The sequence below is a fragment of the Protopterus annectens genome, chromosome 12.part0, assembly GCF_019279795.1.
Source record: "Protopterus annectens isolate FY-2018-M chromosome 12.part0, PAN1.0, whole genome shotgun sequence".
In the NCBI taxonomy this organism is placed as follows: Eukaryota; Metazoa; Chordata; order Ceratodontiformes; family Protopteridae; genus Protopterus; species Protopterus annectens.
Genome location: NC_056746.1, coordinates 1,237,291,148 through 1,237,313,791, shown reverse-complemented (window position 1 = coordinate 1,237,313,791; position 22,644 = coordinate 1,237,291,148). Strand labels below are relative to the sequence as shown.

Here is a 22,644-nt window from a genome sequence, read left to right as displayed (position 1 = left end):
AAGAGGTTGAGAGCTATGGTGAGAAGTGAGAACTGAATTCACTAAATGATAGCCATTTAAGTTTCAGTCTCCTATCTTTCAAGAAACTGCTGATGTGGCATAGTGGTATGTTGCTCTGACTGTAGTGCACAGGGTCCTGGGTTCAAGAATTGGTAGTGAAACACATGGTGATAACACAACATTTTAGTCTAGCAACTTTCTAAAATTATACAAGCAATGTTTTAAATGTGTCCCTGTTTTTTGGACTTTTGTCCCCACCAATACATTTTGGCTTTTTCCAAATTTCTTGTGCTCCAAAGTTGAGAGATACAGTTGAGTGTCAAGTGGATTTTTTACAAGGAGCTGAGAGCTTCAGGGGAAGAGAAGTTTAGTGCTGCTTATGCTGAGGTTGCTTGTATTGTTAATGGCAGAACAGGTTAAATACTTGCTTTTGATGCAGAAGGCTGTGGGTTCTACTCCCACAGTATGTAGATGCATTGCTGATACTGTACTGTACTGTGTTGTTGTACTTTTAAAGGGGATGGGTGTGACAAGTCAAGGGTGTAGCTACAGATATAACAGAAGTGAGAAAATGTCATGCACAAGGGAATTTGTGCCTCAGTGGAAAGAGCAAAAAAATTCATTAACCAAAATTCAGTAACAGAAAAGCGAAATTATGATGTTCTGTGCTGCATTGTAAGAAAATATTTTTTAAACAAGTACAGTACATTTTCCAGCATTCAAGATAAAATACATTTTTCCACTGCAGACAATGGAGAAGCAAGAGTGGCCAGTTAAAAGCTCCTGGATTACATTGATAGTTTTGATGCTTTAGGATGAATGTAGGCGAGGGTCTGTCAGTACTTGGTCTTGGACTAAAAACTGGAAGTCTTAAACCATGCAGTTCGCCTAGTTTATTTTGTTGTGCATTTATAGCTATTGAGTTGGTCTAATAACACAAATCAGAGTAAGTCAAGCAAAAAACTGAAACTGAAAATAAGTTCGAGAAGCTGTGCAAGATGCCCATGGCTTACACTACTGTTTTATATATATATATATGTATATATATATATATATATATATGTGTGTGTGTGTGTGTGTGTGTGTGTGTAAGTAGACTTTTATGATGGAAATGTTCTGAATTGGGCAGTTTTGCCATTATAGGTTCATGCATTTTGTTTCATTGCCTACTGGAAAAATGTTCAAACAATAAATTTAAAATGCGCTCTAAGTCTAACAAGTGTGCTGTATTATACAAGGAATATAATTTAATAAAGTCAGGAAGGTGTATCAAAGAACACATGTATATTTCTTGTTTTGTGTGCAAGGGACCTATGGTAATCTTTATTCATCATTGGCCAGATGAATTTTCTTTGGATGTGGTGTGGGTTTCAATACTGTTTCAATGAATGTGAGTTTCAAGGGCAGAGAAGTTTTAATGCTAAGTCTATTTTCACTGTGTATTGCTTTATTTAGCAGATGTCTATTAGTGTTTGTGCATTGTGCTATAAAATGTAAATATAAAATCCAAATAATCATTGTAGAAGTAAAGCAGTATGCTCATTAGTGAAGATCAAAGGCAAGAAAAAACAAACTGCTACTAAACCAGCACAGCTCCTGATGCCAAACAGCAGGACTAAATGCCTCCCAAACACACGTATGCTTGTTCTGGAAGTCAAAGGCTAAAACAACAAGCTGCTACTAAGCCAACACAGTTCCTAATTCCAAGCAGCAGAACTAAACACCTCCAATAAGCACAGTCAGAGAGGTGAAACACATCAAAGATAAACTCAGCCAGATAGCCAAACTCACTGAAGCAGGTCTTTTTAAATTCCAAAGGGATAAGCAAACAAGACGCCAATAAACAAACAACTTCAATTTTATTAAGCACCACAATACTGCTTTTCGTCGGCGCCCTGCACCAACTTCTTCAGACTTTGAAAAATAACAACTCACACTTAAGTGCTGCTACATTTAAAGCCATTGCAAGCAAAGTCTATTACAAAACACACCCTCCAATTACCTTAAAGGAACAGGCACAAGTAGCTTCAATTTAACTAAAATGTTCCTATCCCATAAACACACAATATAAAAAGTTGTATGTGATATAAAATAAACAACTGTAAAACTAATACTGTTCCTTACATAGCACTTAAATAATGCAATCGAAAGTTAATTATATTATAAAAGCACACTTACTTTGAACCAAATACGCATAATAACACTGACACATTAAAATAAATAAAAAGCATGCCATAATATTTCAAATATTGATAAAAAGACATTCCAGCTACCAAACATGGTATAAAATATATATCAAGATCGCTCAACCAGTCCTATGTCCAAATCACATCCGATGTTATACCCCCCCATACATCATCTTTCCAAACTCCTCAGCTTAAGGACACAGCTGATAGATAACATACTATTGAGGCCGGGGTGATGGTAGGCTTCAAGTCTCAACTTCCACATAAGCTCCTTCATTTCTAATTTCAGGGATTCAGTCCCCCCCCCCCAGTTCACATAGTTCAACTGGTCAATGATCATGAATGTAAAATCATGGCCAGGGTGATTGTAGACATGACTTGCTAGGGCATTCTCCAGTTTAATCTTCTTCATGGCATATAAATGTTCGTACATGCGTTCATTCAATCTCCTATCTGTCATGCCCACATAAAAAGCTGGGCATGATGAACAAGAAGTGAGATACACCACGTGTGTCGATGCACAATTGTATCTCCCTTTGATAATCAACTCCGACTAACCATTCGGGGAACCCTAGTTCTGGTTTGGATGGGGAAAAATTTCAGGATCCAGCCTCTTCTCCCCAACAGGCTTTGAACTGGAAGACCAGGTTCAGATACAGGACAAGGAGGAATCAAATGTGAGTGGAGTAGGGTGCTCCGGCCCTGAGCAGACCACATTTTAAGTCATTTCCAACTTGGGGATGGACTTTCATATTTATAATTTTTCTCATTTCAAGTTTACCCAGACATTAGTTGATTTCCTGGCTAAAGGAATTTCTTATGTTCCATCTAGAAGAGCCTGTGTGGCCAGATCCATTGTGGATCTTAAATTGTTTGTCAGGAAATTAAACTTATGTTTGTTGATGGGGGACCATGAGTACCAAAAGAATACTTTTCATGTACCTAGCACATACAATCCACCTATCCACCCTATGTTGGGGGCATTTGAGCAAATGTGTGATCTGGATTTTCGACATTTGCTACAGTCTAGGTCTGTGATGCATTTTAATATTACCAAAGAAGAAAGGGCGGATTCTAATGAATTATGTGCCTCTTCAGTCAGAATTATGCAACCCGACAAGGGAGGTGGCCTGGTTGCAATGGACATAGATGATTATAACAACAGAATGTCAGCAATTTTGTCTTCTGAAACTTACCAAGAGGTGTCCAAGAATGAGTTGAATGGAAATCTGGCAAGAGTTTGGTCTTATTATGAAGACATGTTTATTAATGAATCCATTGACCAGGAAATTTTCAACTTCATTTACTGTGCATCGCCTCGAGTACCTGTTTTGTTCGGGAACCCAAAAATCCACAAAAACATTAAAGACCCTCCCATGCGCCAGTTGGTGAGTGCTAGAGGGAGTGTAACATACACAGCAGCCAAAGTTGTGGATCACATTCTAAAAAAATATGTGGCTAGTGAATTATATATTTCTAAAGATTCCTGGTCCTTTTTGGGGAAGGTGAAAAACATTTCGTACAGTCCTGATTACCATTTTCTGATGGTAGATGTTGACCTGTACTTATCCATTCCACATGATGTAGCGGTGGAATGGATTGAGTTGGAAATTACCACAAAGCAGGCACCAGCGAGTGAAACTTCAATGGTAAAAGACCTATTGGACATCATTTTAACATGTAACTACTTCTCCTTCAATGATAGATGGTTCCATCAGTCAGTTGGAGTCCCCATGGGCTCACCATGTGGGGCGAGTGTGGCCAGTTTGGTCATGGCCCATTGGGAGAAGGAATTTGTGTTTACTAACTCTATCTTCCTAGAACGAGTATCCTTATATACCCGTTTCTTGGACGACATTTGTATCATCCTCAAGGGCGACTCTTCAATGGCCAATGACCTGATGGAGATGTTCAACAAGTCCACGCATTTCTTAAAGTTTACCTCTACTTTTGACACAGACAGAATAGCATACCTAGATGTGGAATTATTCAAGGACAGCAACCAGAACAAGTTTCTAGGCAAAATTCATCGCAAGCCCATATTTTCCAATTCTTATTTGCATTTCGATAGTGAACATCCGGCCTTCCAGAAGAGATCAATAGTAAAAGGCCAATTTGTGAGGGCGGCCAGAATGGTCTTGAGAGATGGTGACTTACAGGAAGAGTGACCGTTCATATCGAATTTGTTTTTATGTAGGAGCTACCCTGAGGAGTTGGTTGTGGATTTGTGTCTAGAGGTTAGATCCAAAAGGGAAATGGGCTATTTTCAACCCATTTTGGGTCACTCTGTCTCGGAGAATAGCTACCCCAGGGGTGACAGCCAACTTAGAGGTGTATACCATTGCAGTTTCATTACTACCTTTAGCATGGATGCTAGAGCTATAGTGTCTATCATCCAGAAAAATTGGGGTTTGTTGCCAACTGAACTAACAGGACCCAATAATTTAGGGCCAGCCCTGAAGATTACATTCAGGAGGGGTTTGAATATCAAGAACATGTTAGAAAGGAAAGGTGGCAACATGACTCCAAGAGCTGGCATGTATAAGTGCAATATGTGCAAACATTGTAGATATGTGAGGTCGGGCACATATTTCATGATTAGGGACACCAAGTACCTTATCAAAGGGAGATACAATTGTGCATTGACACACGTGGTGTATCTCGCTTGTTCGTCATGCCCAGCTTTTTATGTGGGCAAGACAGACAGGAGATTGAATGAACGCATGTACAAACATTTATATGCCATGAAGAAGATTAAACTGGAGAATGCCCTAGCAAGTCATGTCTACAATCACCCTGGCCATGATTTTACATTTATGATCATTGACCAGTTGAACTATGTGAATTGGGGGGGGGGGGGACTGAATCCCTGAAATTAGAAATGAAGGAGCTTATGTGGCAGTTGAGACTTGAAGCCTACTATCACCCCAGCCTCAATAGTATGTTATCTATCAGCTGTGTCCTTAAGCTGAGGAGTTTGGAAAGATGATGCATGGGGGATATAACATTGGGTGTGATTTGGACATAGGACTGGCTGAGCGATCTTGATATATATTTTATACCATGTTTGGAAGATGGAATGTCTTTTTATCAATATTTGAAATATTATGGCATGCTTTTTTATTTATTTTAATGTGTCAGTGTTATTATGCGTATTTGGTTCAAAGTAAGTGTGCTTTTATAATACAATTAACTTTTGATTGCATTATTTAAATGCTATGTAAGGAACAGTATTAGTTTTACAGTTGTATATTTTATATCACATACAACTTTTTATATTGTGTGTTTATGGGATAGGAACATTTTAGACTGAAGCTACTTGTGTCTGTTCCTGTAAGGTAATTGGAGGGTGTGTTTTGTAATAGACTTTGCTTGCAATGGCTTTAAATGTAGCAGCACTTAAGTGTGAGTTGTTATTTTTCAAAGTCTGAAGAAGTTGGTGCAGGGCGCCGACGAAAAGCAGTATCATGGTGCTTAATAAAATTGAAGTCGTTCATTTATTGGTGTCTTGTTTGCTTATCCCTTTGGAATTTAAAAAGACCTGCTTCAGTGAGTTTGGCTATCTGGCTGAGTTTATCTTTGATGAGTTTCACCTCTCTGACTGTGCTTATTGGAGGTGCTTAGTTCTGTTGCTTGGAATTAGGAACTGTGTTGGCTTAGTAAAAGCTTGTTGTTTTAGCCTTTGACTTCCAGAACAAGCATACGTGTGTTTGGGAGGCATTTAGTCCTGCTGTTTGGCATCAGGAGCTGTGCTGGTTTAGTAGCAGTATGCTCATTAGTGTTTATGGTAAATGGGGAGAAATAGCCAGGTAATGGGACATTGGAATGGCTACAGGGGGACTCTGGTGCCATATTTTGGTTGTCTGTTCTTCAGTTTGCATTTGAAAGTGGGTATCCCACAACTCCATTGTAGTGGGCAGGGTTACATAATTATGCATGCAAATTTTATGCTAATCAGTGTACAGATTTGTACCTTTTTTTTCATGGGCCTTGTCCAGAGTTTTGGTGTTTCCAAGTTGAGAGGTATGCACCTTGTAGAATTTTATTTGTTTCATGTAATATAAAAATGTTTCTCAGATACAGAAAATTTGTTTTATGCGGCTATTGAAAAAAAAAATCTCAGGGATCATTTTTTGTCCAAAAATCTCAATGCATTTTATATTTTTCATGGTTTCTATCACATGACACAACTACTTAAATAGGGACTTGTCCTGTGTACAAAGCAGGACGGGTGTAATTTTATTAAACTGTTACCTGTCTGTTGGTAACTCCTACACTGCCAAGAGGGATGGCAAATTGTTAGGCATTTTCATGATATAAAAAGTAAATTGTATGACTTTACACACCTTTCAAGTCATGCAGGTGTGTAACTGTGACAACCTGTGACACATTTCTGTTATACAGACTGTTAATATTAGCATCAGCAACTCTGGGCATCATCCAAAACCATGTGTGGGGCAGGACTACAGGCAGGGCATAAACAAAATCATTTCTCCTCTTAGCAGCAGTAGGATCTTTACTGAGGCATCTTCACTTCCTTTCCAAACCCAAATAGAGGATGAACTGCAGGGCAAATAAGGCTGAGTCACAATCCCAGAGTCTGAGAAAGGGCACCAGAAGCAGCTGGTGATTAGCTTTGGGTGGAAGAATCAAAAGCAAAAATTAAAACCAAGGCTTAGCTGAGGCTGTAGAATTCAAAGTCAACATGTTTTAACTAATCGTCTTCTTGTGGCTTGTCACCTGCTACATTATCAAACAGGACAGCAACTGTTAGGCAAACCGTCACAGTTCCACCCAAATCTTTATAGTATAACTCACATCATTCATTAGCTAATCAACAATAATCTGACCCCTTTCCTTAGGCTCAGGACATACAGATATATCAGTGACAGAAGTAATTTTCAGTGACAAAGGATTTTAATTTACTAATGCCTACCCTCCAAAGAAGGCAATCAGTCACTGACCCCTTCTGTGTAAATATAAAAGCAGCAATACTGATCTGGGCACGTTGCAGTTATTCTTTATTCCTACATCATGCCTTCTTTACCATAACTTTTCCTTTCCACTTTTCCATCCTCCAGTGTGGACAACAGATCTTTCCCTGGTACTATCTCAGCCTTAGTATCACCAACAGATTCCTTTTGAATCTGTATCATTTTAATGCATCTTCTCACTCTGCAAGTGGAAGATCATTAATTATCAGTTTATGGGAGAAACAATGAAGCATAAATTACTTGAAACCCTAGTTTCCAAAATTCTAGGATATATCAGTGGAAACCAAAACACATTTTCCATGTGTCTCATAGAGTCCATGAAGAAGCCACTGCTCTGATACTCCCCTTAAATATCTGACCGAAGGCATGTAGTACAGCTCTGCTCAAGGGAAGGCATGCTCTACAATCATGTAGTACCATGCTCTGATACTCCCCTTAAATATCTGACTGAAGGCATGTAGTACAGCTCTGCTCAAGGGAAGGCATGCTCTACAATCATGTAGTACCATGCTCTGATACTACCCTTAAATATCTGACCGAAGGCATGTAGTACAGCTCTGCTCAAGGGAAGGCATGCTCTACAATCATGTAGTACCATGCTCTGATACTCCCCTTAAATATCTGACCGAAGGCATGTAGTACAGCTCTGCTCAAGGGAAGGCATGCTCTACAATCATGTAGTACCATGCTCTGATACTACCCTTAAATATCTGACCGAAGGCATGTAGTACAGCTCTGCTCAAGGGAAGGCATGCTCTACAATCATGTAGTACCATGCTCTGATACTCCCCTTAAATATCTGACCGAAGGCATGTAGTACAGCTCTGCTCAAGGGAAGGCATGCTCTACAATCATGTAGTACCATGCTCTGATACTACCCTTAAATATCTGACCGAAGGCATGTAGTACAGCTCTGCTCAAGGGAAGGCATGCTCTACAATCATGTAGTACCATGCTCTGATACTCCCCTTAAATATCTGACCAAAGGCATGTAGTACAGCTCTGCTCAAGGGAAGGCATGCTCTACAATCATGTAGTACCATGCTCTGATACTACCCTTAAATATCTGACCGAAGGCATGTAGTACAGCTCTGCTCAAGGGAAGGCATGCTCTACAATCATGTAGTACCATGCTCTGATACTACCCTTAAATATCTGACCGAAGTCATGCAGTACAGCTCTGCTCAAGGGAAGGCATGCTCTACAATCATGTAGTACCATGCTCTGATACTACCCTTAAATATCTGACCGAAGGCATGTAGTACAGCTCTGCTCAAGGGAAGGCATGCTCTACAATCATGTAGTACCATGCTCTGATACTCCCCTTAAATATCTGACCGAAGGCATGTAGTACAGCTCTGCTCAAGGGAAGGCATGCTCTACAATCATGTAGTACCATGCTCTGATACTACCCTTAAATATCTGACCGAAGGCATGTAGTACAGCTCTGTTCAAGGGAAGGCATGCTCTACAATCATGTAGTACCATGCTCTGATACTCCCTTAAATATCTGACCGAAGGCATGTAGTACAGCTCTGCTCAAGGGAAGGCATGCTCTACAATCATGTAGTACCATGCTCTGATACTACCCTTAAATATCTGACCGAAGGCATGTAGTACAGCTCTGCTCAAGGGAAGGCATGCTCTACAATCATGTAGTACCATGCTCTGATACTACCCTTAAATATCTGACCGAAGGCATGTAGTACAGCTCTGCTCAAGGGAAGGCATGCTCTACAATCATGTAGTACCATGCTCTGATACTACCCTTAAATATCTGACTGAAGGCATGTAGTACAGCTCTGCTCAAGGGAAGGCATGCTCTACAATCATGTAGTACCATGCTCTGATACTCCCCTTAAATATCTGACCGAAGGCATGTAGTACAGCTCTGCTCAAGGGAAGGCATGCTCTACAATCATGTAGTACCATGCTCTGATACTACCCTTAAATATCTGACCAAAGGCATGTAGTACAGCTCTGCTCAAGGGAAGGCATGCTCTACAATCATGTAGTACCATGCTCTGATACTACCCTTAAATATCTGACCGAAGGCATGTAGTACAGCTCTGCTCAAGGGAAGGCATGCTCTACAATCATGTAGTACCATGCTCTGATACTCCCCTTAAATATCTGACCGAAGGCATGTAGTACAGCTCTGCTCAAGGGAAGGCATGCTCTACAATCATGTAGTACCACTGCTCTGATACTCCCCTTAAATATCTGACCGAAGGCATGTAGTACAGCTCTGCTCAAGGGAAGGCATGCTCTACAATCATGTAGTACCATGCTCTGATACTCCCCTTAAATATCTGACTGAAGGCATGTAGTACAGCTCTGCTCAAGGGAAGGCATGCTCTACAATCATGTAGTACCATGCTCTGATACTACCCTTAAATATCTGACCGAAGGCATGTAGTACAGCTCTGCTCAAGGGAAGGCATGCTCTACAATCATGTAGTACCATGCTCTGATACTCCCCTTAAATATCTGACCGAAGGCATGTAGTACAGCTCTGCTCAAGGGAAGGCATGCTCTACAATCATGTAGTACCATGCTCTGATACTCCCTTAAATATCTGACCGAAGGCATGTAGTACAGCTCTGCTCAAGGGAAGGCATGCTCTACAATCATGTAGTACCATGCTCTGATACTACCCTTAAATATCTGACCGAAGGCATGTAGTACAGCTCTGCTCAAGGGAAGGCATGCTCTACAATCATGTAGTACCATGCTCTGATACTACCCTTAAATATCTGACCGAAGGCATGTAGTACAGCTCTGCTCAAGGGAAGGCATGCTCTACAATCATGTAGTACCATGCTCTGATACTACCCTTAAATATCTGACCGAAGGCATGTAGTACAGCTCTGCTCAAGGGAAGGCATGCTCTACAATCATGTAGCACCATGCTCTGATACTACCCTTAAATATCTGACCGAAGGCATGTAGTACAGCTCTGCTCAAGGGAAGGCATGCTCTACAATCATGTAGTACCATGCTCTGATACTACCCTTAAATATCTGACCGAAGGCATGTAGTACAGCTCTGCTCAAGGGAAGGCATGCTCTACAATCATGTAGTACCATGCTCTGATACTCCCCTTAAATATCTGACCGAAGGCATGTAGTACAGCTCTGCTCAAGGGAAGGCATGCTCTACAATCATGTAGTACCATGCTCTGATACTACCCTTAAATATCTGACCGAAGGCATGTAGTACAGCTCTGCTCAAGGGAAGGCATGCTCTACAATCATGTAGTACCATGCTCTGATACTCCCCTTAAATATCTGACCGAAGGCATGTAGTACAGCTCTGTTCAAGGGAAGGCATGCTCTACAATCATGTAGTACCATGCTCTGATACTCCCCTTAAATATCTGACCGAAGGCATGTAGTACAGCTCTGCTCAAGGGAAGGCATGCTCTACAATCATGTAGTACCATGCTCTGATACTACCCTTAAATATCTGACCGAAGGCATGTAGTACAGCTCTGCTCAAGGGAAGGCATGCTCTACAATCATGTAGTACCACACCCATCAGAAGAAAGGATCTACAAAATTATAGTTTTTGTTTCTTGCATTTTGCAAAAATGTAATCTAGAAGTAATACTGCTTATTGCATGTTCAATTGTGCTAAGGGTCTATATTAAATCAGTGAACACTTAAAAAAGTGAAAGCTGATTTATCAACTCCATGTAAGCAAAAGCTAACAATCCCGAACACTCGGAACAGTGATTTTTTTCCCAGGGAAAAAAAAAATGGCTGTTCCACTAAAAAATAAAAAATAAAAACAAAAACATGAAAACATTACATAAAGTGGAGGGGGGCTTCATCCACCACACTCCCCGATGTGGGGGGCTGTGCCCCCCCACACCCCCCTACTTAAATATACTAACTTCAAGATCGCACTACAGTGACGAAAATGGCAAAGTAATGGAGGCGGCCAAGTGACTTCTTTCCCAGGGTAAGAAATTGCTTATATGCCATTCGCTATTTTGCTGTTTCATGCTTTCAAGTTCGATCAAGATGCATTCGAAGGATTGCATTTTCTATCATATAATAGGAACCCTGTGCTAAAATTACAGTGTAAGCCATCTCATGAATCTTCTCACTGTTCTGTTACTGGTCAATGTGAATCTTTTTTTAAAGTCTTTCCTGCAAAACTTGTGCACCATCTCTACATAAAGAACCTGTATTATCCTTGTTTTGAAACTGTTCAGATATCGTAGAAAGTGTTTCTCCCAATCTACTGGTTCTATTATAGGTGCCTACACCTTATACTAGGATGATTTTTACACTTCCAAAAATGCCTCTAAACTGTCCAGATTTTCAAGAATGTCCTGATTTTTGCCTCATATTTTTAATAAAATTAGTGATTTTCTAGCAAATCATTGAGGACTGAGATCCTTAAATGATGACATACATTTAAATTTCAGACCTTGTATCCTTTAGAAAATGTATGCTAAGCAAAAATTATTATTCTAGCAACTTTCCAAGTTTATAACAGCAATATTTAAAATTTGTCCCTAATGTCGGGCCATTGTATTCCATTAATTTTGGCTTTGCCCAGATTTCTTGTGCTTGGAGGCTGAGAGGTATGCTTTCAAGATGGTCTGTATAGCAGTTCTGGGGAATTTTAGAAGGAACACAATTATAATTTATTATAAAAAAAACACACAATCTTTTGCAGTTTTTGTGCTTTATTGTGGTCCTTTGAGCCAGAATTTGTTTTTTGCATCGCTAATATTTTTTATGCCTAGCTCATGAATTATCCATTTGAGCTACCTGGTTTGTTTGATACTTAGTTAGTATCGCAGCAAAATGAATATGTGTGTCTAAATTATGTCAGTACATTGATATGCCATTTCAAGTTCTGAGAAATAATACTTCCTAATAGCAAAGTAAATCTTCCTCCCTGAGTTGCCACCTGTGCTCCTTCCTGCCTCCTTTGCCTTCCTGCTCATCCAGTCCTTATAATCCATCTGTGCATTATTAACCTGTTATGCTGCACTCTGTCATGCCTATATTCTATTCAGTTCTATTCTATCCTAGCCTATCCTATCCAATCCAATCCAATCCAATCCAATCTAATCTTAGGTTATTCTATGCTATCTTGCCCTGTTCTCTGGTCTTTTATTCAGTCTTTTTCTATTCCACCCTCTCTTAGCCTATCTGGTCCTATCCTATCCCATCCTGTCCTGCTCTTTCTTATTACTCCACCTTTCCTATTCTCATGCCTGGGTTCTCCATGTTAACTCGTCTTTTGTGTTACCATTTTCTCTACACTCTCCAGCAATTTAATACTTCTTCCCAAGCAGGTACTGTAAAAGAAGAAAGAATATTCTAGATGCAGCTTCTCCGTTACTTTATACAGGAGTAAGATAACTATTCTCTGTCTGGCCTCTGTATCTTCATTAATGCAAGGCAACAGCCTTTACCAAAACTTTCTCACTGTACAGAATAAATAATCTTGCGGATGCTTATGATGTACCCATAGTTTTTTTTCTCCTGAGTTCTCCACAAGATAAATCCTTCCTGATGTAGTTCTCCAGTCCCAGTTTCCCAAAGCATCTAACTTTGTACTTGTTTGCACTACAATCCAACTCTGCTCATACATTCTGAAACCACTCATTGACAAACTTGATGACCCCCCCCACACACACACACCCACAGGGAATGACCAAAACACCAAGTATGATGCTATCATTCGGCAGTCATCACATTCCTTAACCAAATGCCAAACTTTGACACAAACATGCTAGGTTGCACTGACAACAATCACCAAGCACTCTAGTGCTTGCTACTCACTTTGATGTCTGTCTCTGACATATCCAGAGGCAGGGATGTAGCGCACTTTGGAGACAGTATCAGCTTCTTCAGTTTATCTTCTTGGCCTTGTATTTGCACTGCTGAAAACAGGAATTTTTACTTACCAAACAAACCCAAAAATGCACCATTTATTCTGCTGCAGTATACCTAATGTTTACAATATGTTTCTGCTTGGTGCAGACAACTCCCCTCCTTAATATACGTAGTTATTGAGTGTGATTGTTGCTGAACTGACATGCACTGCCCACAGACACTTCCCTTATTAAGTTTTGGATATATCCCCCCCCCCCCATTCCTTACTCTGCTTACAAAATTGTTGTCCCATTTGTTTTTGAACTTGCTCTGTACCAATAGTCAGCTCCTCCCTGGTTAGATCCAACCACAAACTAATCACCTTGGAAATCCACATCCCTCCCACCCCCCCACCCCCGCAAAGGTAACCACCATGAAAAACTTCTCCAAAGCTAACTTTGGGCCCCTAAAAACAGAGGAGGCTAACTTCACGGCACCCATGCAATTGGAGAACAACTGCATGACCGCCGAATCATATACTAATGCCCTGTACAAACATGTACACAAATGCATGGATCTTGCCATACCCAATAGAACCAAGGCGCACTCCTCCAAAAAAAAAGGAAGCCAATCTGGTGGTCCCCTGCCATAAACAAACTCTACAACAGAAGGAGGAAACTTATGAGAAATAAGGTGAAGTCCCAAGACTGGAAAAACTCCCTTATCAGCCTCAACAAAAAGTTGAGATTCCTCATCAAATCCTCTAAATCTAGCTATGAAAACAGAATTGCAGCAGATAGTAAAGACAACCACAAGGCCTTCTACAATTATGTAAAGAATCTCCACGGCAATACCCAGATTTGCTCGGAGCTATTGCACAATGGCACCTCCTATACCGAGCCAACAGATATTGCCAATATACTGGCCAACAGGTTCAGTGCCAACTTTACCCCTCTCGCCCCCACCAAAGGACCAATCACAATATCAGTAGATTGCCAGGCACCCATTATTACTACTGCACAGGTTAAAACAGCAAGGTGAGGAATACAGCTTCTGTGGGACCTGACAATATCCCTGATTGTGTTTTTCAAGAACTACAGAGTGAATTGGCACCTCACCTGTGTGCCCTGTTCAATCACATCCTCACCTTAAGGTTTGTCCCTACTGAATGGCGCACTGTTACAGTCATCCCTCTCCACAAAGGAGGAGTGACTACAGACCCTGGGAACTATTGCCCCATTAGCCTGACAAGTCTGATATGCAAAGCTATAGAACGCATAATCATAGACCTAATAAACAAAGATATAGGGAACCTCCAAACTCACATACATACATACATACATATACACACACACACACACACACACACACACACACACACACACACACACACACACACACACACACACACACACACACACACACACACACACATGCAGTATCCTATGTTTTTATCCACTAAACATTTTCTCCAGACATTTTTCTAAAGATCACAAACAGTGTTTGTTTGTTTCCCTATCATACAGAGTTACTGGCATGTCTGGCTCTCAAACTGCAGTTTTGCTTGCTAACAAACTGCATTTTTAGTTTCTACTCTATCTCTGACTGAAATACCAGCCCCAATGTAGCCCAGAAAAATCCATTAATGTACCTCTACCTCAAAGCAGATATGGCAGTATAGCCGTGCCATTAACAGCTCCATCTGCTTATCTGTACTCTGTATGTTCATAACCGTGAAGTACCACAACCAGATATCATAAAGCAACTATGGTCGAGGATGAATGCAAGAGATGCCTTTTGGTAGGAGTCATTCATTCACTTATTTATTTCATATTTTGTAACTGAGTGAGTTGGTTTGAAGACACTTTTCAGCTATAATGCAGGTTAAAGGCATACTGCAAAAGTCAAATGACAATGATTATTTGACAATACAGGGCATGCCATAACATCATCTAACCAGTAAGGCCTGCTGCTGTTAGAAAAGCAGTGATTACTCATTATGTAATCAACTTTATAAACTCTTGTTTTGTTGAGGGCTGCGTTATACTAGAGGGACAGGTTGAATATTATGAGTTCAGTGACAGTAAGGTATTAACAAAAGGATAAATGTGTTGTTTGTTCTTTCAATTCTGCCATAGGATGTCTTTGAAAGTTAACATCAGTAGCAGCTAAAATGAGAACATGCTAAGCTAAGCCATGTCCTTGCTTAGTTTGCCATTTTAAGTGCACATTCAGGGATCACTGCCTCCTTCCATACTGTAATAGATTACTGACACTCTCTGCTCATTCATTTTATTGAATAATGGATACTGTATCCATTAAATCATATGAACCCCTTAGATTTCTCCAGGCATGCAGGAAGAGAACTAATGAGTCTTTTTGTTTTCTTATCACAGGAAGATACTTAAACAGCAGGGAACATCAGCAGGAAAGATCAGGGGAAATATATTGCAGTAGCGCATGCTGCTAAAGAAGAAAAACCTCAAGGGATGTCATCATCATAAAGTCAGAAGAAGATGATAACAAACTGGACATGTGTGTGGGCATTCTAGACCCATCTGTAATATATCAACTGTTTTCAAATGGATTTTTTTCACCTTTAAAATAACTTGCAAAGTCTTTCTTTTCGTGTGGACTGCAGATGTCATCAGCAGTAGATAAGGACTATGGTAAATAAATTAAGGTGTTCTAAGTTAACAGCTCAAATCTAAACATTTTGCAAAAGGAAGAGCAATGAAACCTACTGGATTGTATTTGCTGCTGTGTGGACTCGTTGTAGTACAGTACTTGAGAAGTAATTTTTTTTTCTGGCAAATGTTGGCTCCTTTCTTGCTAAGAAGTATCCATTTGTATTATACGTCTTTTCTGTGTTTCTTGTTTCCTCTGATTGAAAAGAAAGCTCGTAGAACATGTTTAAACTTTTGAAATAAAAAAATAATAATAATAAAACTCTTAACTGACCTGGTGAACTGATTACGATGTCAGTCACATGTTGCTTAAGTCTTCTTATTCTCCCTCTCTCACTTTACCTTTTGGTACATGTGCATACACACACAAACACACATGCACGCACACACACACACACACACACAGTCACATATATGCAGGTGTATACATACACATACACACACACAAAACCACACACAAGTAGATGCACACAGACAGACACACATGTAAATGCATACATATACACATGCACAGAGACAGACACACACAGTCACACACATGCAGATGCATATGCACACACACACACACACACACACACACACACACACACACACACACACACATGCAGACAATCACTGGCAGACAGACTGACACACACACACACACACACACACACACACATGCAGACAATCACTGGCAGACAGACTGACACACACACACACACACACACACACACACACACACACACACACGTGTGCAATATACTTTCAGGTAATTTAAGCTTCACGTTTACAAACATCCAATATCAACACATCTATTAGATGTTTTCTAATTCTATTTGAAGTCAACTTTTTAGAAAGAAACACAGTTAATAGAATGTACTTGGAAAAGCAGCAAGTAGCAGGAAAGTGACATGTACTGCTGCAATGTCTGTCTTACAGGAAATGTAGATACAATGACTTTTGCATTATAATATGACATATATAATTTGTTGCATAAGCAAGTCTCCTGTTGAAGTTTGATATATGTTTTATTAGCTCATGTAAGGTAACTTATTTTTGACTTCACTGTTTTCAATGTGTTTCTGTGGGAAAGATAGAAACTGATGTGAAAAGCAAAAATTCTCTTATGTCGTAACTCATACTGTACGCAGTTATTTAAAATGTTCTGCTTTAACAAAGAATGGACCTGTAAACATAAAGGCCTCCAGAGCCCATTTATTTGTAAATCTGAAGTCATTAGTAATGTGCACAGACACATACAAAGACAATTATGCAAGCACGCACACATACACACACACACAGTTGCACATTTTATATATATAATTTCTTTAAAAATACTGCATGCCACAATCACGATCTTTATGAATGATTACACTGCAATAAGAGAAATATTTTTATGCTAGTTCCCTAACTGGCATCCTACTTCATTAACTCTGTACTTCTGTTAAGCACGCAATTAATGTTATTAAAGAATTAAGTAGACACACAGAGACCATATACGTTTATTAATAAGTTGAAGTTCTATAAATTCTGGCCCATTATATGCAGTGCTTTATTGTCTGAAAGAAGCAGTCTTATAGCTCATTACGTCTCTCACCCTTAATTCCAGCTGTCTTTTAAATAAACACAATTCACATATCCTAAGGTAAGGTGTTGACAATTTAAGTATGAGCACACACATGCTTATAAAATGCCCAGAAAGGCACTGCAGTACAACATTCTTTTGAAATATAATCATATGCACAATTTGTCACCCATGTCAATTCTGTTCTTTTAAAATAACTTGTACGTCGGAATATGTCAGTTTCCTTGCATTTTAATTAATATTAGTTTCTTTGTTTGCAAGTCTTGGTGATGTTCATTTTGTTTTATAGTTTAGAAAGAGCCTTAAAAATCTTGAATTCTAAATAAAGATTAAAAAGATAAGTTTGTCTCAGGCATGTTTATAATCTGTCTCCATGTATTTATGTGTATATGTAATAATTGATTTATCTGCAATTGCCTTATCTATATACATGTAGGTATGAGTCAAGAGTCTGTAACAAGCTAAGCAATCCTTAGAGGATACAAAGAACAACAACCAGAAGATCACTTACAAACACATGTCCAATGCATTTTTATACAGTGGGATATACATCCCCCCAATGTGTAGAGCGTCCTCACCACTGTATCCCCACAATTCTTGCTGATTAATATATTTACCTCACAGGTCATTGTTACTCAGAGAAAAGACAAATGCTTATTTCTTAACAAAAACATTAAAATGAAGCCTGTATCATTCTTTTTGCTTCATCTTCAGAGTGAGAAAGCATCAGTTCCAGAGTATTGTCTTTACTTATACACATCTGGATAAAAGGCATCTTCATGCAATCAAAGAAACAAAAACATCTTGACACAAATTAATAACAATGAATGCACACATTTTAACTACATAATTAACATGTTATGTTTCAAATGTTTGCAGTGCCATATAAATGAAAGTATTAACGTTTGTTGAGGAGCATGATGGGAACAAAGTGTTGTTTAAATAAGTGACCTGTGACACTGTAAGATGTCACTTTGCCAAGTGACTATGACTAATTTCATTGCCATAGCCTTGTAAGTAACTGTATGCCAACTACTTAACATGCTATTTTCTTAAGTGTTATAAAAAGGTTCTCAGGAGATTTCAGATGATGCTGTCTACTTTTCATTGTGTGACTATTCTCAAGCAGTATACAAGCTTCACAAAATGGAAACTACAGTGACCCCTGCACAATGTTATTCTAATGGTTTCACATCTGCCATCGGCCATGTAGTTCGCTTGTGTGGTTTTCCTGATTACGGTTAGTTTTATTCTTGTAAAGATATGCCAGACAAAACCTTTGACTTTGGTAATGGATATTTGTGTGTAGATATATCTATCTGTATGTCTATATCTACACACACACACACACACGCACATGCACACGCACACGCGCACACACACACACACTGCCCGTATTGTCACTGCAGTATAGATTTCATGTTTTACAATCTGTAATAAATGTCAAAATGTTTAATCTAAAAATCATTGAAAAAATAACAGCACCAATTGTGATATCCTGTGCTTGCAGATTTACACACTGAGCATATTCCAGTGTTTAGTTCTTGAGGCCAAAGGTCAGAAGTTTCACACTAATGATGTGTGCACACCGCTGGTTGTATTTACTTGGGGATTTCAGGGTTTCATAAATGGAAGTAAGATGTCAATGTGTAGTTATTTGAGTTCTGCACAGTCTTCATTGTGCTTCAGGCAGAGCATATGATCTGACATGGCTCGAGCTGCAAATTTTAAAAGCTTTACAAATCTGCAGAAAATGTTTCATTTTTAAACACACCATTTTTCCAAAATGTAATGCAAAATGCCATAGAAACTACGCAAGAAAAACAGTCTCTGGTGTTAGTACATAATCTGCACATCTTGTTAATCAGGAGCTCCAAATAAAACATTTTTTAAGTTACTGGAAATACAAAATATTTAAGCGTGCATTGCTGATGTTCATCATTATGATCACTGCTCCAGTAGCCTAAGCTAGATGAGTTGTATCCTGCATAGAATATAGCAGCCAGCCAACTTCCAAAGCTTCAGAGCACCTTCCATGCATCCAAACCATTAGTTAGCTCAAGCTGACCTGACTAAAAGACAAGTTTGGGTGCTAAACCCATCAGAGTTTTCATTTGACCAAAGAGAGCTCTCCTGTGCTGGCTTTTGAGGATCAAAGGTCAATTTTCGCTGTTCCATTACTAGACAGATAAATTCCCTTCCGGGGACAAAAAAAACTTCCATTTCACTTTTTTTCACAGAAAACATACTTTTTTCTTTAAAAGATTCTATTTTAAGCTGAGAAAAAGTTTTTTGTTGTGTTTCATGACTTTTATGTACTTTAAAACAGGAACACAGGCAGTTATCACAAGCTTCCCCACAGCCTGGATTTACTCACACACGATCAAGGGTGTTTGATACCTCTCAGCTTTAAACAACTGCAACTACTGTCAGGATGATGGGGTTTTAATACCTTTTAGGCAACTTTTCATCTGAGGATGTGCAGTGGGTATTAATAGAAGCAAGAACACCTGCTACTAGAAAATCATATGTTAGCAAATGTAAAATATTTATCATTTGGTGCCAACAAAAGAATCCACACCAATTCAGAGCTAGCACTTCTTTAATTTTATAATATTTGTTTGAGATCCTATCCTACAGTCTGTTTTACTCCCCAATCAAGGATCATTTGTTGGTCATTTCAGCATGTTTGCCCATGGATCCCCCTACCTTTCAATATAGTGTCATGAGAAAATATTTTTGAAAGAGGTTCTGTATAAAATCTTCCTAGAAAACCAGTGGTTCCTCCTTGAGATCTTAATTTTGTGGTGGAGAAGTTGACATTTGCTCCATTTGAACCAGCACATCTGGCTGACATGAGGTTATTGACATGGAAAACTGTCTTACTCATTGCATGCAATTCTGAAGAAGAGTATCTGAGTTGTAAACTTTTTATGGTGGGTCAACTGTATATCATTTTTCACAAAGACAGGGTTTCTTTTTGAATTAATCCTTCTTTTATGCCTAAAGTGATATCCAGATTAATTTATCCCTCCACTGTCTTCTTTCCAGAACCAAACCATGAGAGAGAAAGGATAATTCATACCTTGGCTGCCCACAGACAACTCATTTGCTATCTTGACAGTATAAAATCTTTCAGAACTTCTGATCAGTTCTTCTCTTTTGAAGGGAAGAAAAAAGGACAACCTGTGTCAAATCAGACTACTTCCAAATGGGAAGTCTCAGGCTTTTGTTATTCCCACCACAACAAAACTATTCCAAGGCCTTGGATTCATCTATGGCTTTTTGGGAAAGGGTTAGATTCTGTAAATGTTCTAGAAGCTGCAACTTGGTCCTCTGTGCAAGATTTTGCAAAGCACTATAAACAATTTTCTTTCTTCATTTGTAGCACAGGCTGTGCTCGGACCATTGTCCAGGGGCTCCTTGACCTTTATCCTTCCTCTTCCAAGTCCTTCTAAGTTACGGTACTCTACCCATATATCATAGGCTACTATCGCAGTGATCATAATGATGAACATAGTACTGTTGTGTAAGTAAACGTACCATAATGGCGATCACTGCTGCAGCAACCAATCCCTCTGCCCCTTCCTCCCTCCACCCCCTTATCTTTTGTATATATATATATATATATATATATATATATATTTTTTTTTTTTTGCTAGTGTGTGGGCAGGTATTTTTTTCCCTAGCATTTAGCTTTAGTCTCCCTCTCTCTGTTGGCATGAATGATTTAAAGGATTTGGTACCCAAACCTTTCTTGTAGACAGCTCAGTTTGAGCTAACTAAATGTTTAGGTGCGTGAAAGATGCCCTGAAATTGTGGAAGCCATCCAGCTGTTATATTCTATGCAGGATATAACCCATATAGTTTAGGATACTGCAGCAGTGATTATTCAAATATCTACTATTGTAGTAAGTTTTCTTACACAACTGTATTTTCTCCCACTTAGTAAGATAACATTTTATATAGGTTCGTATGTAATTACCAGGCATGTGGCCAATGAGACCATATAGGGACCTAGCCCAGTTTCCCAACTGCACCAAAGCACTGTCTGGTTAATTAACTTGCTCAGAGTCACATAGTAGACAAACAGTGACTGAGGGAATCAAACCCTGAACTTTATGAAGCATCTTGTTAACAGCTCATAGCTTTAATCTTCTGCATTAACTCCCAGACAATTACCTCTTGGCCTTTGGATTCATACCATATTTACTGGGTATCTTTCTTATGTTGTCACACTACCTCTGTTACCACTACCTTAATTTCACCTTTGTGAGTGCGATGCTGCTTATAGGTTCATACCTTGTTACTATGACAACTAAGGCCCATACAAGACTAGCTGCACACCCCAAACCATTTGGGTCCCAAGTATCATATGGGGGGGGGGGGTGTTAGTAGGCAGTCAGCTAAACCTGCTAAACCACAACACTGTAGCACTACCCTATATTAGACAGCACTGGAAGATCTTTGATTTGCATTAGAAATAGAGTATATTTCTCTTATACACACAGTGTACTGCTGCCCCAGTCATTGCCTCACCAAAGATAATGTAATAATATTGCATTTATACAGTATTCACCATACCTCATCTGTGGTACAACTCTTAAATTATATTTGCAGTACATGCTTGTGTTCCAAAATGTCAGTAGCTGTCCATTTCCATTAAAATGTGCAGCAAGACTACAACATAACAAATCCATCCATAAATAAATAACCTTTTTTTTTCATTTTTGCATTACATAACAAGATTAAGCAGTTTTGAAAGATTTAAACAATGGACGTATAACATAACAGAAGTAAAATAAATCATGTTCACTTTCACTAATTAATTGATAAGAACACTTGCACAAAACTAATGCCCAGTATTAAAGTCAAAAGCAAAACCACCACTTGCTCAAAAAACGTGTCCAACAAATCGAGTTGAGTAAAAAGTGAAAAAGAAACGGACAAATCCAAGGCTGGAACTGCCAGTATAAAAAACTTTACTGGGTCCACAAATCACAAAGGCTTTCACAATTCGCTTCATCAGGTGTAAAACAGCACACTAAAACAAACCCTTTAAATACAATTTTAAAATCATATGACAGGTCCCATTAAAATGGGCACTACATTTAAAGAAAAATGTCATAAATCAACAATATAAAATAAAATAAAACATGTCTTTGAACAAAATATAATGCATATAAAATATATAAAAAGCACACATCAAATTATCTTTATTATCTCTTCACAGGTCTAGATCTGAGTTTAGATTTGAGGGGAACATAATCATTCAATCCACTACCTGCGTCCCCTCTCATTCTAACTATCCATTTCGATTCTAATTCCTCTGTCCTCAAACGTACATCACCCAACCTGACATCCTCA

At 39.0% G+C, this 22,644-nt stretch overlaps 1 protein-coding gene across 4 annotated transcripts in view; it reads left to right on the top strand.

Annotated features, from left to right (window-relative positions):
* RALY (RALY heterogeneous nuclear ribonucleoprotein) overlaps window positions 1-15,979 on the top strand; it is a 2,391,440-nt gene extending 2,375,461 nt beyond the window's left edge. For all 4 annotated transcript variants that reach the window (XM_044090254.1, XM_044090253.1, XM_044090255.1 and 1 more), the window contains one exon: window positions 15,420-15,979. The gene's annotated coding sequence lies outside the window, so the exon portion shown is untranslated. The remainder of the gene's footprint in view (window positions 1-15,419) is intronic.
* The last annotated feature ends 6,665 nt before the right edge of the window (window positions 15,980-22,644 follow it).